Genomic DNA, 16,220 nt, shown 5'->3' on the forward strand with positions numbered 1-16,220 from the left:
GCATCAGGAGGAGCCTGAATGTTTTTGCGAACAATGCGATTTTGTGAACCTTGGGCCAAGAAATGTTCACCAGCAGGGCTCCATATACACAAAAGTTCTCACGCCAGAGTCATGCGTTAGAAATATCTGCGAATACGGGCAGTAGATGTATTATTACTATCCTCGAATTTAGGCGTCACTTCTTGACGAACGTACCCAGCAAAGGGGTTGCGCGCGAGCAAGTGCTGTTTGCATCAGTGACTTTTGTGTCACTGCGGAAAGTCTGGGCACTATAAAAAAACGGGAAAAACAGCCGAAGGAAGCCACACGCTCCCGAAGCCTACGTAATGAGTGGCAGGCTCATTATCGCGTCGGGATTCACGAGTATGAAGGCGTTCTCGCTGCCTTAAGCCTTTGTTTCGAGCCACCGTCAGGCGGACGCACATATATAGGCCATGATGACCTGTGTACAGCGCGGCATCGGCTTTGCTACGCAACGAGTGCGTGGGGACAAGGTCAGCAGGGTCACCACGTGCAACGCTGTCTTCCACGAACCACGCAGGGCAAGCACATGTCTGCTCTTAGCTCGACAAAGGCTTCTGCTGCTCACGAGGATTCGCATGTATAGGTCGTGCAAAAACGGCGCCGCTTTTCGAGGTCGCCCACCGCACGAATTATGCATTTTGTTATTCTATTTATTACACGGACAATTCAAGGTTTAGACCTCCAATTAGCGACGCTTTTCAACTTCGCGAGCTTTTCGAATATGTGTGGTGTAGTGAGCTGACGGTTCGTGAACACGATCATGCACGGTGTGTCCGTTGTTGTTTATGGTAATGATGCGATTATGTGAGAGAACTATCGCAAGTGCACAAAGATCAAAGGTACCTCTGCGCGGCCTGCCCCTCCTTTCGCGAGCGGCCGATCACCCACTCCTAGCCGTTCCCATCAAAACACACACACACACACACACACACACACACACACACACACACACACACACACACACACACACACACACACACACACACACACACACACACACACACACACACACACACACACACACACACACACACACACACACACACACACACACACACACACGAACTATAGACAGATATAGAACTACGGGGCTGTTTTCGTTCCTACAAACCTAACTGTATGTTGACATGACGGCACGTACCTATACTATAATAAAGAGCTGAGACACGGCGTGGACAAGAGAAACTGTAATATGACAGTGTAGAACCGTAAGCCTAGCTAGCGCAAACAGCAACAACGTTCAGCACGAGCCGCTCCTGTGTAGCGCTGACGATACGACTGTGTAGCTAGCTCTTCAGGGTGCACTTCTTCTTCATCACATTTTCCCCCTCGCTGAAGACGGAGCCCAGTAGGCGTTCTAAGGTGTCGTAAGAACAAGGGGTTCGTGATATGGCTTGAGGCGATCCACGTGAACACTTTCGCGGCCTCGGCGACGCAGGTCCGTAGTGGGCGTGAGGGGTTCGATGATGTAGTTAACGGGAGAAGTTTGCTGTAGCACGCGGTAGGGTCCATGGTACCGGCTAACAAACTTCGAAGAGTTACCTGGCGCAGGAGTGGGAGGCACCCAGAGCCAAACAAGAGAGTTAGGCGAAAATTGATTGTGGGGCCGTCCGTCGTCGTGTCGAAATTTCTGTAGCCCCTGTTCCTGAGTTGTAAGGGAGCGGGCTAGTTGCCGACATTCTTCTGCATATCGAGCAGCTTCGGAAACTGGTGTGCCCTCTGAGTCGGGTCGGTAGGGAAGAATGGTGTCGATCGGAGACGATGGTTCTCGGCCATAGAGTAAAAAGAAGGGAGAAAAGCCGGTCGTCGCCTGGGGTGCCGTATTGTAGGCGTACATGACGTAGGGAAGAATAAGGTCCCAGTTGGTGTGGTTAGAGGCGACATACATAGAAATCATGTCTCCAAGAGTTCGGTTGAAACGCTCGGTCAAGCCGTTTGTTTGAGGGTGATATGCGGTAGTACAGCGGTGAATCACATGACATTCAGCGAGAAGTTCTTGAATAACATCCGCGAGAAAGACGCGCCCTCGGTCGCTCAGGAGTTCACGAGGAGCGCCATGACGTAGAACAAAGCGTTGAAGCAGGAAAGACGCAACGTCACGTGCCGTTGCGGCTGGCAGAGCGGCTGTTTCTGCATATCTCGTGAGGTGGTCTATCGCCACAATAACCCAGCGATTTCCGGCGGATGTGTATGGTAGAGGACCGTAAAGGTCTATTCCAACCCGGTCAAATGGTCGCATTGGGCACGGCGACGGCTGCATTGGTCCAGAAGAGCGGCAAAGATCGGGCTTGCGGCGTTGACACTCTGTGCAAGATCGAATGTACTTTTGTACGAATGTGTACATGCCGCGCCAGTAAAACCGAAGACGTAGTCTGGCATAGGTCTTAAACAGACCAGCGTGTGCGCACTGTGGATCGGCATGAAAAGCAGCACATATGCTGACGCGGAGTTGCCTGGGTATGACAAGTAGCCATTTGCGGCCGGCAGATTGGTAGTTGCGGCGATAAAGGATGCCATCACGGATGGCGAAGTGAGAGGCTTGTCGGCGTAGTGCTCGAGATGGCGGGCGTGCGAGCGCGTCAGATAGGTAATCCATCAAAGACGCAATCCACGAATCTTTGCGTTGCTCCAAAGCCATGTCGATGGATCCTAATGGCGAACATAAGTTGTCCAGAATGGAGACACTCGCAATGTCAGTGGAAACAGGCGAACGCGAAAGAGCGTCGGCATCGGCATGCTTCTGGCCTGAGCGGTACATAACCCGGATGTCGTACTCTTGGAGCCGCAGAGCCCATCTTGCCAAGCGGCCGGAGGGATCTTTGAGGGAGGACAACCAGCAAAGTGCGTGATGATCGGTAACGACATCGAAGGGTCGACCGTACAGGTAAGGCCGAAATTTTGTAATGGCCCAGATGATCGCTAGGCATTCTTTTTCAGTTACTGAATAATTTGCTTCAGCTCTTGTTAGTGTGCGACTCGCGTACGCAAAAACATAGTCTTGGTAGCCGGGCTTTCGTTGGGCGAGGACTGCTCCAAGACCGACACCGCTAGCATCCGTGTGGATTTCTGTGGGAGCACTTGGATCGAAATGACGCAGTATGGGTGGTGTGGTCAGTAGCTGACGTAGCGTCGCAAACGCGTGATCGCAAGCCGGGGACCACGCGGACAGATTGGGGTCTCCTTGAAGCAGGTCTGTCAAAGGTGCCATAATCGAGGCGAAATTGCGAATGAATCGGCGAAAGTATGAACAAAGGCCGATGAAACTGCGCAACTCTTTTAAAGACGCAGGCCTCGGGAACTCTTTAACGGCACGTAACTTAGCGGGATCAGGGAGTACGCCATCTTTCGATACGACATGTCCGAGAATGGTCAGCTTGCGTGCCCCAAAGTGACATTTCTTTAAGTTTAGTTGAAGGCCAGCTTCAGCGAGACATCGTAAAACCTGCTCCAAGCGACGAAGGTGCGTTGGGAAGTCAGGCGCAAATACCACCACATCATCCAAATAGCACAAGCATGTGTTCCATTTGAGGTCTCGTAGAATAGTGTCCATCATGCGCTCAAATGTCGCAGGCGCATTGCAAAGGCCGAATGGCATCACATTAAATTCGTATAAGCCATCCGGTGTGATAAATGCGGTTTTTGGCCGATCATCTGTATCCATAGATACTCGCCAATAACCAGAGCGGAGATCGAGGGAGGAAAAGAACTCTGCACCTTGTAAACAGTCTAGGGCGTCGTCTATCCGGGGCAAAGGATAAACATCCTTTCGCGTTATCTTGTTTAGACGACGATAATCTACGCAAAAGCGTATCGTGCCATCCTTCTTTTTAACTAAAACAACTGGTGATGCCCACGGACTGTCTGACGGTTGAACGACGCCGCGCTTTAGCATGTCACCTACTTGTTCATCAATGACGCGGCGTTCAGTCGACGACACGCGGTACGGTCGCTGCCGTAGTGGTGGGTGAGAACCTGTGTCGATCCGGTGGCATACAGTTGATGTTCGGCCTAGACAAGTGCTGTGGCTGTCGAAAGCTGGGCGAAATTTGTCAAGGAGGCATAGAAGGTCACGGCGTTGCTGCGGGTTTAGATCGTCGTCGATGACATGGCTGAAAACGTCACCGGCCGATGCGCCAGTTAAGGGACTACAGAAGAGGGCGTTGACCTCTGATGAACCATCAGGAACGCACGTGATGGTTTCGCAAGGCTCCATTGTGCCGATACATTCACCTCGAAGCAATGTAATCGGGAATGGGAATGGATTGCCCACACGTCGGTCGTACCACCTTGAAGGGTAAGCAGAGCGGTTGGGAGCGGTGAGAGGTGGCGATGAACGAAAGCAGCGGAAGGCGTGAAGAGCGCGATACCTTCGGAGGCAGCGGAACATGACACAGGTGCCAAGACAGTAGCGTGCGGAGGGATCTGGGTGTCGTCGGTGATGACCAACTTCGCGCAGGAAAGGTGATCGCCAGCAGGTAAAGCATCGGCAAGAGATGAGAAGGCGACTTCTGCACGGGCGCAATCGATGACGGCTTGGTGACGGGACAGAAAATCCCAACCTAAAATAATATCGTGAGAACAGTGCGGAAGTAGACGAACTCGACTGTGTAGGGTACTTCTTCAATGATGAGTCTGGCAGTACACGCCGCAACAGGCTGGACGGGCTGTGCTGTGGCAGTGCGAAGAGACGGACCGTAGAAGGGGGTCATCACTTTTCGGATTGAGCGGCACAATTTTTCGGTTATGACAGATATTGCGGCACCCGTATTGATGAGAGCAAGAACAGATACACCTTCGAGAACGGCATTAATAACATTCGGCGGCGGAAGAAGAGGGCTTGTACTTTGCGACGATGACGCAGTTCTTGCCTCGGGAACTGCGCCATTTAGTTTTCCGTGTCGGTTGCAGATGGACGTCGACGCATCGGGGAGAGCGAGCGACGACGAGGAGAAGGAGAACGACGGTCAGAAGCTGGTCGAAGGCTTGGTCGTGGAAGGGGCAACTCGCGGTCTGAAGCGTAGGAGAACGTGTGGCTGTAATCAGGTGCGCGGGGGTCGTCACGTGAATGTAGTGGTCGGCGGCGGCACAGGCGTGCAACGTGTCCGGGTAGACCGCATGAAAAGCAGATTGGCCGATTGTCGGCTGTGCGCCAAGGATTGGCAACCGGATGGACCGGAGGTCGTGGCGGCATCGTGGCGTACGCAGGAGTAGACAACGGAGGCGGCACGCGGAACGTCTGTGGTCGTGGTCGTGCTGCTGCTTCGGCGTACGTCAACGGTGCGGTGACTGGTGGCGGCAGCTCTGGTGGAAGAACCTCAGACACTTGGTCTTGTATTTGGCGTTGTAGTGCGGGATTGAGCGGCGTACTTCGCTCCGGCAGGTTGGGGATCAGTGAGAGCTGGCGAGCAACTTCCTCGCGCACAAAAGCTTGAATCTGCGAGAGAAGTACGGGATCTTGCGAGGGAGTTAAGCCGGACAACGATTCCTGATGTTGGACAGGGCGGCGGGTGACGAGGCGTTGCCGGCGGAGCTCGTCATAGCTTTGGCACAGCTCAATGACTTGGGCGACAGTACCCGGGCCCTTCGAAATCAGCATCTGGAATGTGTCCTCGTCGATGCCCTTCAAGATGTGCTTGATTCTGTCCGCCTCGGCCATGGTCGCATCGACGCGTTTGCACAGGTCGATGACGTCCTCAATATAGCTGGTAAAGGTCTCGCCAGGTTGTTGAGAGCGCGACTGCAGGCGCTGTTCCGCGCGAAGCTTGCGGACAGCAGGACGGCCGAAGACTTCGCTGAACTTAGCCTTGAACGCGGTCCAGGTGGGAACGTCGGATTGATGGTTCCCAAGCCACAAGTGAGCAATGCCGGCGAGGTAAATACCGACAGTGGCCAGTTTCATGGCGTCGTCCCATTTGTTGAGGACACTCACAAGTTCATAGGTAGACAGCCAGTCGTCGACGTCGTGGTCATCAGTGCCGCTGAATATTGGAGGGTCCCGCTGACGAACCGCGCCGGAGCATGCGGTGGCCTGCGGAGCAGGTAGCGGCGGGCTTGTGTGAGTTTCGGTGGTCATGGCGGCAGGTAGAGTCCGGTTGCGCAACTCCAGGATTGTCAGAAGACCTAGCAACCTCCACCAATTATAATAAAGAGCTGAGACACGGCGTGGACAAGAGAAACTGTAATATGACAGTGTAGAACCGTAAGCCTAGCTAGCGCAAACAGCAACAACGTTCAGCACGAGCCGCTCCTGTGTAGCGCTGACGATACGACTGTGTAGCTAGCTCTTCAGGGTGCACTTCTTCTTCATCACAATACTATTGACTTTACAGTTTCACCAAGGTCCAATTCGCGCAACACGAGCACTTGTTTCGATATTTCGAGTACACCGCGACAGTTATTCGCGGGACTTACGGGGGCGTTCATGTCTGTATAGAGCAGTGTCCCTGTATAGAGCAGTGTTTGTCCCTGAGCCATCATGCCTTTAGACATCCTTCTGACTTCAAGACGCTTGACGTTCTTGCAAATTGATCATTTTCAACATCTTAGGGCGTCAGAAGAGCAGCATTTAGAAACGCGTGCGCTCACAGCAATCTGACTTGTGTTTAAAAATGTACGTTTAGAAAAGAAATGCGTAAAAATTTCCACCACGAGGTCTCTTAAGGCCACAGGTTGGATAGTACTCAATATTATACTAACATACTGACCATTATTACCATGACAGCTCACGGATCACAACTTCACTGGTATAGAAGACTGTTTGTAACGTGTTGCTGCTACAATGTTCTGTAAACCACCCAGGGCCTTTTTTGTCAAAAATTGGGGGACGCCTAAGCTTCGCCTTTAAGAGTTGAACGCGATAGCGATATCCTGTTCCTAGTGCGCAGTTCGAACACTACGAGTATTTAACAGAATGCGCGCACTAAGGTGTGTGCCTTATGTAATGGGTAGCATGCTTTAAACCAGCAGCAATTATGCGCGAGAAACTTTTTCGAAGTTGCGATGCACCCACTACGTGGTCCTAAGGGAATACGCGCAGTAATGTGTGTGCCTTTTGTAAAGGGTGGCTGGCTTTAAACCACGAAGTCGTTATGATATTGACATGGTGTGACGCCCGATGGCAATGTACGCTTGTACCATGCAATATTACTGCGATATTACATCTCGTACTGTGACACCTGTATACAGGACGCGTATTTTGGGAAGCATGAAAGTTACTTTCAGTGCAGCTCCAAGTAGAGGCGTGGCTGTTAAAATAATAACCATTCGGGTGAAATGTATACGTGACGAGGTGATCGGCTCTGCGTTACGGTCCTGCATTCGCGTCTTCCACAAACTGTGCATACCAATAACAAGGAACATATCGTACGGCACTTCATCAAGAGGTGTTGGCATCAAATAACGAATAGTGTACGAATTAATTTCAAATTCTTTCTGCAGAGTTAAAAGAAGTTTACGACGAACTTGATTTCAGACCGGACTGGTACACAATATTCGCGAGGTGCTTAGCCTCGCCACCTTTTCTGTGCAACACCTGATGAAGAACTCTCCCTGGAATGAAGGACTATAAGTTAGTCTTCCAGTTTTGTGGAAGTGCTTGTACTTTCATTGTCGCTAAGTGTCTGTAGTAGTGTAACTCTACTGTTGTGATACTGTGTACTATATTCATACGCATTCTATTAAATACCATGATCAAAAAAAAAAAGTAGAGGCGTGGCTGTGTGGTAGAACACCTGCTTGACACGCAGACGGCCTGGGTTCGATTCTCACTCGGACCCAACATTTTAATTAATTATTTTATTTGCTGCTTTTTCCATTTTTCGCTCACGGACAAGATGATGATTTTTCGCTCACAACCAACGGCCCCGACGCCGACGACGGAATTTCTGCGATACGAGCTCTTTAACGCTATCGCGTTAATATCATCGTTCTATATCTATAGTGTAGGCTCACACAACACTCGTTTGCTTATAGTGTGGATTGGTGGCGGTAAAATTGGGATACAGAGCAAAGAAAAAAAATAACATAAAAACCAAAGTTCTTCCACTGTAGAACGCACAAGGTTCACCTACGAATTCAATTTTTTTTTCGCGGTAAAAAGTTTAATGCAGTAGGCGAAACATTTGGCCGCATTAAAACTGAACTTGTTTAACTGCATGAAAAAAACTGAGCATTGCTCAGAGCGCAAAGAAGACGCTCATAGCATCCATTTACCTATCCATCCCTCCATCCATCCATCCATCCATCGCGCGTACGCGCATGAATTAGTGAGCAGCGCGGTCACACCTCCGGGGACGTGTCGTATAGCTCAGCACCCGTTATTAGCATACAATGAACGCATGAAAGGCGAAGCGGCCTGCGGCTGACATTCGTCTTCCGTCGTATGCGGCGCAAGGCCGAACACGATCGAGGGCGGTGCGGCCGCCTCCTGTATCCTCGTCTTCTCTGCGATGCCCTATAGGCATCGGCCGACAAACGCCGGGTATCTCTGGCCGGAAGTCGTGCTTCGTACGCTGCATGCGCGTCGCGTCTCGCCATTGTCGGGCCATGAGTCTGATTTCTGCTTATCCTTCAAAAACTGAGTCGTAGACTTATATCCACACGAGAAAAATTTAGGAACAAGACAAGAAGTGTAATACAGGCAGTGGCTGTAGCCAGGTGCATTAGCTGACATTTTTTCGCAAGCGGCCCGCGCACAGGGCTGGTAGAAGAGTGGTATCTGAAAATGCAAGTAATTTGATACTTTCGGCGTGTTCACTGTTTGAAGTCTGTGTTCCGGATTTGCGAGCCATCAATACGAACGTTGTTCATGTTAGCTCCAAAGACAGATCAAGGACAGGTCTTTACGCGGAAGCACCTTTTTTTTCCCTCCGCTGTTCCGCCTATGACATTCACGGATCTTCGAATATTTTAATATACCGCTCGTAGGCTGCTTCTGCATGGGAAAGGAATTTGTACACCATTACATTTAGGCGCCCACTCTAGGACGGGTTATACCAGAAAGACGCTCCTGTAGAGTGTTTTAGATGCACGTGAAGGAACCGAAAGATGACACAAAGAATCGGTAGACATCCACTGCACGTCGCCTTCTATATCATTTGTGTCTCATCATCTGTATCTATAATGACATTCTTTGTTCGAGAAGTCTTCGTCACAGCAGCGATATCCTACTATACGGCGTTATACCCTATGAACCACATAAGCAATCAGTACTACCGTGGCGCTCTCGTATCTGAAAAGTCATACCTGAGGAAAAAAGCTAGTTATCAAAAGCGACTCCCGGTTCTATATAGCAGAGACTTATTCGAACATTCTGTTAAAACTGCAGTGTCGCACAACAAACCGCGTGGCTTCCCAGGGTGTACAATATTTTACAGTGGGGCCCCATGTGTTTCTAACGGGCGGTGTTCAATTGTTACGGGAAGCCACACGCTTTGTGTGCGATACTTCAATTTTACCGAAATGTTCGAGAAGGTCTCTGCTGTACAGAACCAGGAGTCGTTTTTGATAACTAGCCTTTTTCAAGATATATGTTTTTTTCCCGCCTATTTCCCATTCATTTATGGCAGGACGCAGTTGCTGCTGCCGAGAGATGGCTCCACGTGCAGATGTCCGCCAAATCCTGGGAATGAAACGGGTGGCCAAATCCGTTTGGTCCATAAAGGTCAGCATCCGAAGGAATCACACACGTACTAGCACAGTGCTGGAGGCGAAGTTACCCATATCACCAGGCTCTACAAGAGGTACTTAGAAATACGAGCGCGTAACTTAAACAGGGACTTAGGAAGACAAGGACAAGCGAATTGTTCTTGTCTTCCTAAGTCCATGTTTAAGCTACGCGCTCGTATTTCTAAGTATAATGAATCGTCAACTCGCCCTATCAGCCATATTTCTACAAGAGGAACGCAGTGTGGGCGTATATAACCTCTACGTCGTTCCCGCACGAGAAAATTACGCGCCATTATATTTGTCAGCATGCGCTGGTCTTTGTTTAGCACAGCGGCCCAACGAAATGCTATCGGTGTCGTCGATCCCGGAGTCCGAAAGAAAAATAAAGGAAAGAAAGAAAGAAAAGAGAGCGGGCGCATTCTCGGCTTTCTCGAGTGCTAATCACACACGCCGCATGAGTCCCGAGGAACGAATGAGGAATCCCGCACTGTTGCGAGGTGAGGCAACCCAGCGACGTGCCAGGTCAGGCGTAGGCTCACGGAGAGCTTGCGAAGGGGTTGTGCCGTTGACCTTTCATTGCCCGACTGGAACTGTAGACGGGAACGTTATCGGGCGAAAGCATACGGCTGCCGGTGCCCAGACGAGAAGAACAAATCTCTCAACGCTGGCAAACTTGGCAAGGCCTGCGATAAGTCAGTGAACCTATTAGGCCAACGCGACATGGAAGACCCATCGTTACAAGAAGCCAGAAGTGAAAAGGATGGGTGCGCAGCGCTCGGTCGCCTATGCGAGGTCAACACGCGTGCGATATTCATGTCGTAGGGTTCATGTGATTAGTGCACGGTACACAGGTGTGGGCCTGGGATCACCTCGGGGCATTATATGACATCGGTGAAATACGCGCACGTTGAAGTTGGGCCACTTCAAGTCCGTTGCCGGGACCCCATGATGCGAAGAACATTTTTTTTCGTTCCCTGCACGCCGTTTATTTCCGCACTTATTATTTCCCATCTGCACGGTCGCCTTCACTGTGAGATGCAACAAAGTGCCTGGGATTGATGGGGGCACCCAGACTACTCGGCGGTTAGAAAAAAATGTAAGACCCACGCACCTTATGGAAGGTGCTAGTATTTATGAAACTAACTTTTCGTACATCTGCGTCGTAGTACAGTTTGGTAGCCGCCTATATTGCATGTATTGGGCTGTAGCTCTTAGTGGACTCTACTGTGCGTCATATGTAGCGAGTCAAAATACTTATAAACAACAAAGCGCAGTCTTAAACATGATACTATGCGCTCCTGGACTCCGAGCTGTTCATTGCTCTTCGCTTTCCTGCGGTTCCCATCTCCACGATGCATTTATAGCGCCGGAATGCGCAAAGCACATCTCTCGTCCACCCACCTGCCAAGCGAGAGCAACATCGGAGACCGAGGGAAAGGGAAGGCGATAAAGCGCGGCCCATCGGTGCATTAATTCTCGCTTCTGCTTCACTTCGCTCGTGCTGATGAGCCTGCTGTCGCGCCGTGTTCAGAACTCCGCAGAGAGAGCGCGTCGGCGGCTAATTGCATCACCGAGCGCCGGGGATAATGTCAGCGTGAATGGGCCACGCCAGCCGCGCCGGTTGCACGCTCGCTTTTCTGTCGCACTCGCGGCTGGGTTCGCCCACCGTGCCCTGTACTCCCCGGCTTCGGCCCCCGGCCACAGTACCGTCACCGCTTGCCCGCCCTGCGCCATTCTCGTCCCTTTCTTCATTACATCCCAGCGCAGTTCACGCCCCCTCGTGTTCTTCGGGCAGGGTCGTGGTACCGTACGTTGGCCCCTGAGGCAGCACACAGATTCTGTGCACAGGGTTCGACGAATCGTTTCCCGAATTTGCAGGATGGAAATCTTCGAGTACTCCGATGCCCAAGATCGTCAATGCGTGTCAGCTTTACGCGTAATAATAAATGAGCATCCTTATGCAAAAATTGCAGCTGAATGATTTGCGGAAGAGTAGAACATAAAGGAAACATAGAAAGGCACGTGAGATTGGAGTCGGGATGGGGAGCTCCTTCGGTTCACAACGGTAATGCCTCCTTCCTTTTCTATTAATTCGTTATTTCCATCCCTCAACTCGACTCACATTACACAGAGTAGCAAAGCGTACTGATTATTAAACGGCTGGTTGTTTCCATGCTGTCACGGTTCTGTGACACTGCACAGAACTGCTGCGGCGGTGCAAGAAAGACCAACGGCCATTCCGATTGACTGTGGATCTCGCTAAACGGCGCGATCTGTCTCTTCGTCTCCCGGCCACGTTGCCGAGAAGGTGGAGAGGCAGATCGGAGAGACAGACGCGTTGCCGTCAACGACCGCCGGGTCGGTGATCGAGAGGTATGTTGCAAGGGGGCTGAAGACAAGCGCTATGCCGTATTCCCTTATGAAAATGAGTCTTGAGTGTCTAGTGTCGACTAGGTGCGCTCCTAATGAGTCACTAGACAGACATTAGACACGCAAAGCCTAATGTCGTTTAACATTAAGTGTACATCGGAGAGTCAAATGACCATGTGCACTTTAATTTCTGGTGACTGAAGTGTTCAGACTTTCAGTTGCCGTTCCTAATGTCAAAACGCGCATCACAACAAAGAAGTTAAATAGCCTTAATCGCCACCGTAAAATCAGTTTATCACAATAGACAAGTTCGTCTTTCAGAGACTACAAGCAATAAACTATTTGTGTTGCAATGTACACAAATATCGTGTTTCAGTAGAATGCGTAAATATTTTACATATATCGCCCATGCACCGGCGATCGAAGAATTGCTGACGACCGCAGCAATGTTCATTATATTACCTGCCGTATAATAGAAGTAAGCATTTCCTTATTTTTAAAAGGCATGAGTCGATCACATATGCAAATATGAACAGATATGATCAAGTGACACTGCGAACACTCGCTCAGGGGCCCGTGTTGCCCATTTGTCCAGTAGAAATTAACGGAGGAGAGTGGGGATTACCCGCACGGCGTCGCGAAGGATTTTGGGGGGCGGAGAAGAATTGGAACTGTGGACAATGGGTGACGTACAGAAAAAAAGTTCGTTATTGTTGTGATAAAAATTAGGGACTGTTCTTATGCATGGTGCACTTACATATATGTCCAAAACAGAATGTTGTTGGTTGCAAAGATACGCGGACAAGCGTTTTTCCCAACCTCAAACTACTGTCTCTATCTCTCCTCGCTGTTGCAACGCTGGTCAGAAGCAGCCGACAAGCAAAGTTCGATTTGGCCCAACGTCGCGTACATCCTTCTCCCGCCCCGCCTCCTCGTAATGTCGTCTCCACGCGACTCTCTTCCGTTCTCCACGGCGTCAACTCCTCTCTCCCTTCACTCCTTCCTTGTCCCATTCACCTCCTCTGCGTGCAACGTTGGGTGTTGCCTATCACACCCTACCCATTCCCTCCTCCTATCATAATCCCTACCTCTTTCTATCCACGGGAGAGGGCAGTAACTTGACACAAAAAAGCGTTTCTTTTGACAAAACAAATGTATAGTTGTATAACAAAATCGAACAGCCATAACACATTCCCAACATGCACACACGGGTTAAAAAAAGCCATAAATACACTTTTTTTTTATGTACAGTGACAAATAAAAACAACAACATTGCTTTATTTTCTACGGAGCGCTGTTTGAAGAGAGGGTCAGCGCGCACCAAGGAGATATTTATATTTGTTTTGATTATGCAGCGTCATTTCGCGTTTTTGCACTTGTGAAAACGTCGCACCTTTTACGTGCACCTCACAGTCAAAATAGCGCCTTCGTCTTCAAGTGAGCGCTCGTCACCCTCCACCTTTCCCGACGACTCGCCTAGGGAGCTTCTGACGAATTTCACTAGCAAATGGCTGTATAAGCCTGAGACGGCCGCTCGAACAATGAAATGGCCGTCACATGAGGTACGGAAGGTTCACAAACCAAAACTAAATTCGAAACGCGCGCCGAACCGGACTATTTCGCGGAGCAGTACATGTGCAGTAGCTCCGCCCCCGTAGCCTTCCCTTCATTGCCAAGAAAAGTTGTCCTTGGGGGCGCTTTAGTTGTTTGACGGGTGCACGATGCGCGCGGTTTGTGTGTGTGTGTGCCATGCCGTGTTCTGCAATGCTTCGTTACCACGTTTATCGATTATGCACGTTGGTTACTTGATTCAATGTCAAGTGTACCTTCCAAGACGATCTAGGTCCTAGTCTCGTGACTGAAGGCGAGTGCGGACGTACAGCAGCCTTTTGACAAGACTGTCGCCGAGTGTACGGTACATTGTGGACTGTAAAGCTGAAGAGTGCACAGTGGATGCCTGATTTTGGTAAGTTCTAGAATATTTCTGAATTACACAGCTAGGTTACTTCATTACATGACGTCTTTTACGCAGGAACCGAGTGTGATCGTCTGGGCGGTGTGTTCACTCTGCGGGGATGATGGCCAGAGGAAGGATGATAGACAGGTATGTTTTACGCTATGCTCAATGCTTTCTGTGCACTTTATACGGTTGTATGAAGCACTCACTATGTGCGTTCACTACCTACAACTGCAACGGGTGGATGAAGGCGCGTTGCTTTGCGCGATACTCCGCTCGCTTCTGTAACGCAAGCGTTTCTTGTCATGGCGCTCTTCTTCCTTGGCTGTTTTTCGATTCCAAGAATGCCTGTCGCTCGGCCCGCCCGCTTCCCGCTGCTGCTTCTCTACTCGGGAACTGGTTGACCTTGGGGACGCCTGCGCGATGTATGTGTCGCAGGGAGGGCAACATTCGCCCTTTTGGGCGTAGGGGACCGGAGGGGGGAGGTGAGGTAGGAGGGAAGGACTGAGAGCATGGCTCTTTCCCGGAGAGGGGACGGGTCGCGACCGAGCAGAGAGAGAAAGTGGCCCGCTCTTGCATTCCGCCGCTCAGAAGCGATCGTAAACCGAAGGAAGAATAATTTGCAAGATTTTTTGTATGCGAGTTGTGATTCTGTAAATAAACTTCTTAGCGTCGTCGAAAGTTATTGAAATCGACTAGAGCTGTATACTGCACGAGATCATCGCCTGAAGCTACTTGTACGATGGCTTATCACTTCGGAAATAGAACTGCTTTAAACATAACGTTCATCGCCTAGCCTTCCTATGATGCAGGTACAAATGAAGTAACTTTTCAGGAAACTCAGTATAATTGGCATGTAGTACGCGGGGAGGAAGATATAAAAACACGCTGCGGCTGCACATGCGCGCGCGGTGCTCTTCAGTGGCGTGTGTTTGTGGCTTTCTCCGCGACTACTGCACCGCGCTTGTTTTTGTTAGAAGTTAGTTGCACTATGGTTAGGATTTTAATCTGACTGTGCAAGGTCGTTGCTACGAGAAACGAACTTGCGTTGGGTGAACCCACTTGAAGATAATACAAGTCAGTGAATTACGTTATATTCTGGTACTAACACCATGTGTACCAGTAATTTGAAAGAGCACAAGATGTATATAATTATCAATTCTAGACAAATATGCCAGTTGCGTTTGGCAAGGTGCCCTTTGTTGCAATATTTGTGTTTCAGAAAAATGATGTGAAATATTTTTTCCCGTCGTTATATTGTTTCCTGAAGCATACTGGTTTATATTAACAGAAGTTGTTGTAATGGTTAAGCAGCACTGTTCCAAGAGCTTTTTATCCACTGTGCTGGGGTGGCAAAAGCACACCTCAATTATGTGCTTATCTAAAGTTCATGTTTCTTTTGTGAGCTTTTCTTAAGGCAGCATGAAACTGAAAAAGCGCTCTTATTTGCAGGTTGTGCGACTAAGACGTAGCATTCATTGTGAGAGTGCTACTTTAATTTTATGAAGTAATTATTATGGGAAACAAATCTAAATTCTCATATGTAACTATGTGTGCAGAAGTTTAGAGGAAGGCTGACAAAAGTGGTTAACGGTTTTTTTTTTATGGCTTGCAGCACTACAAATTTAAACCGATATTCCAGGCATTGATTGGCTTTAACACGACTAGAATTACTTTCCTAAACGGCTCAAATTCATCATATAATACAATATGTAAAGCTCGGCATTATGGTGTGTGCACATGGGCCACACATACTCTTATTTTATCAATTTATGCATTTTATATTGTGTAGCAGAGCTGATGTAATTTCGTCATTTAAATGACCTATATCGTAATCTGCGTTCTCCAAACCACATAGTGTTTACTAAGTACATAAGTTCTGAAGTTCGGCTTGCAATGGCACCATTACAGTTGTCTGCCATGAGCCGTTGCTCAGGTATACTTGTTCTATAGCGCAATCTGAGTCCATCATTCAATGCCCTTGCTGGTATATAAACATAGACTTGCCTGAATACATTGTATGTATTGTGTGTGAGCTGTAAGGTCTGTGTGGTGCGCCAACTCATGAATGTTTTCTGGTATCCTTAACATATGTACCCGGTGATCTCACCTGTTCGTGGAACTGAAGCAGACGACAGCTTGCAGACGAAGATGGGAGCGTTTCTACTTGTGAGCCTGGTCGAGCTTATATTTTATGGTAGGC

The 16,220-nt window shown here is 49.4% G+C and overlaps 1 long non-coding RNA gene across 1 annotated transcript in view; it reads left to right on the top strand.

Annotated features, from left to right (window-relative positions):
* The first annotated feature begins 13,677 nt into the window (after positions 1-13,677).
* LOC125757608 (uncharacterized) overlaps positions 13,678-16,220 on the top strand; it is a 6,137-nt gene continuing 3,594 nt past the window's right edge. Inside the window, exons 1-2 of the long non-coding RNA XR_007415347.1 lie at positions 13,678-14,026; positions 14,093-14,164. This is a non-coding gene — a long non-coding RNA (uncharacterized LOC125757608). The remainder of the gene's footprint in view (positions 14,027-14,092; positions 14,165-16,220) is intronic.

The sequence above is a fragment of the Rhipicephalus sanguineus genome, chromosome 3 (assembly GCF_013339695.2).
Source record: "Rhipicephalus sanguineus isolate Rsan-2018 chromosome 3, BIME_Rsan_1.4, whole genome shotgun sequence".
NCBI lineage: Eukaryota > Metazoa > Arthropoda > Arachnida > Ixodida > Ixodidae > Rhipicephalus > Rhipicephalus sanguineus.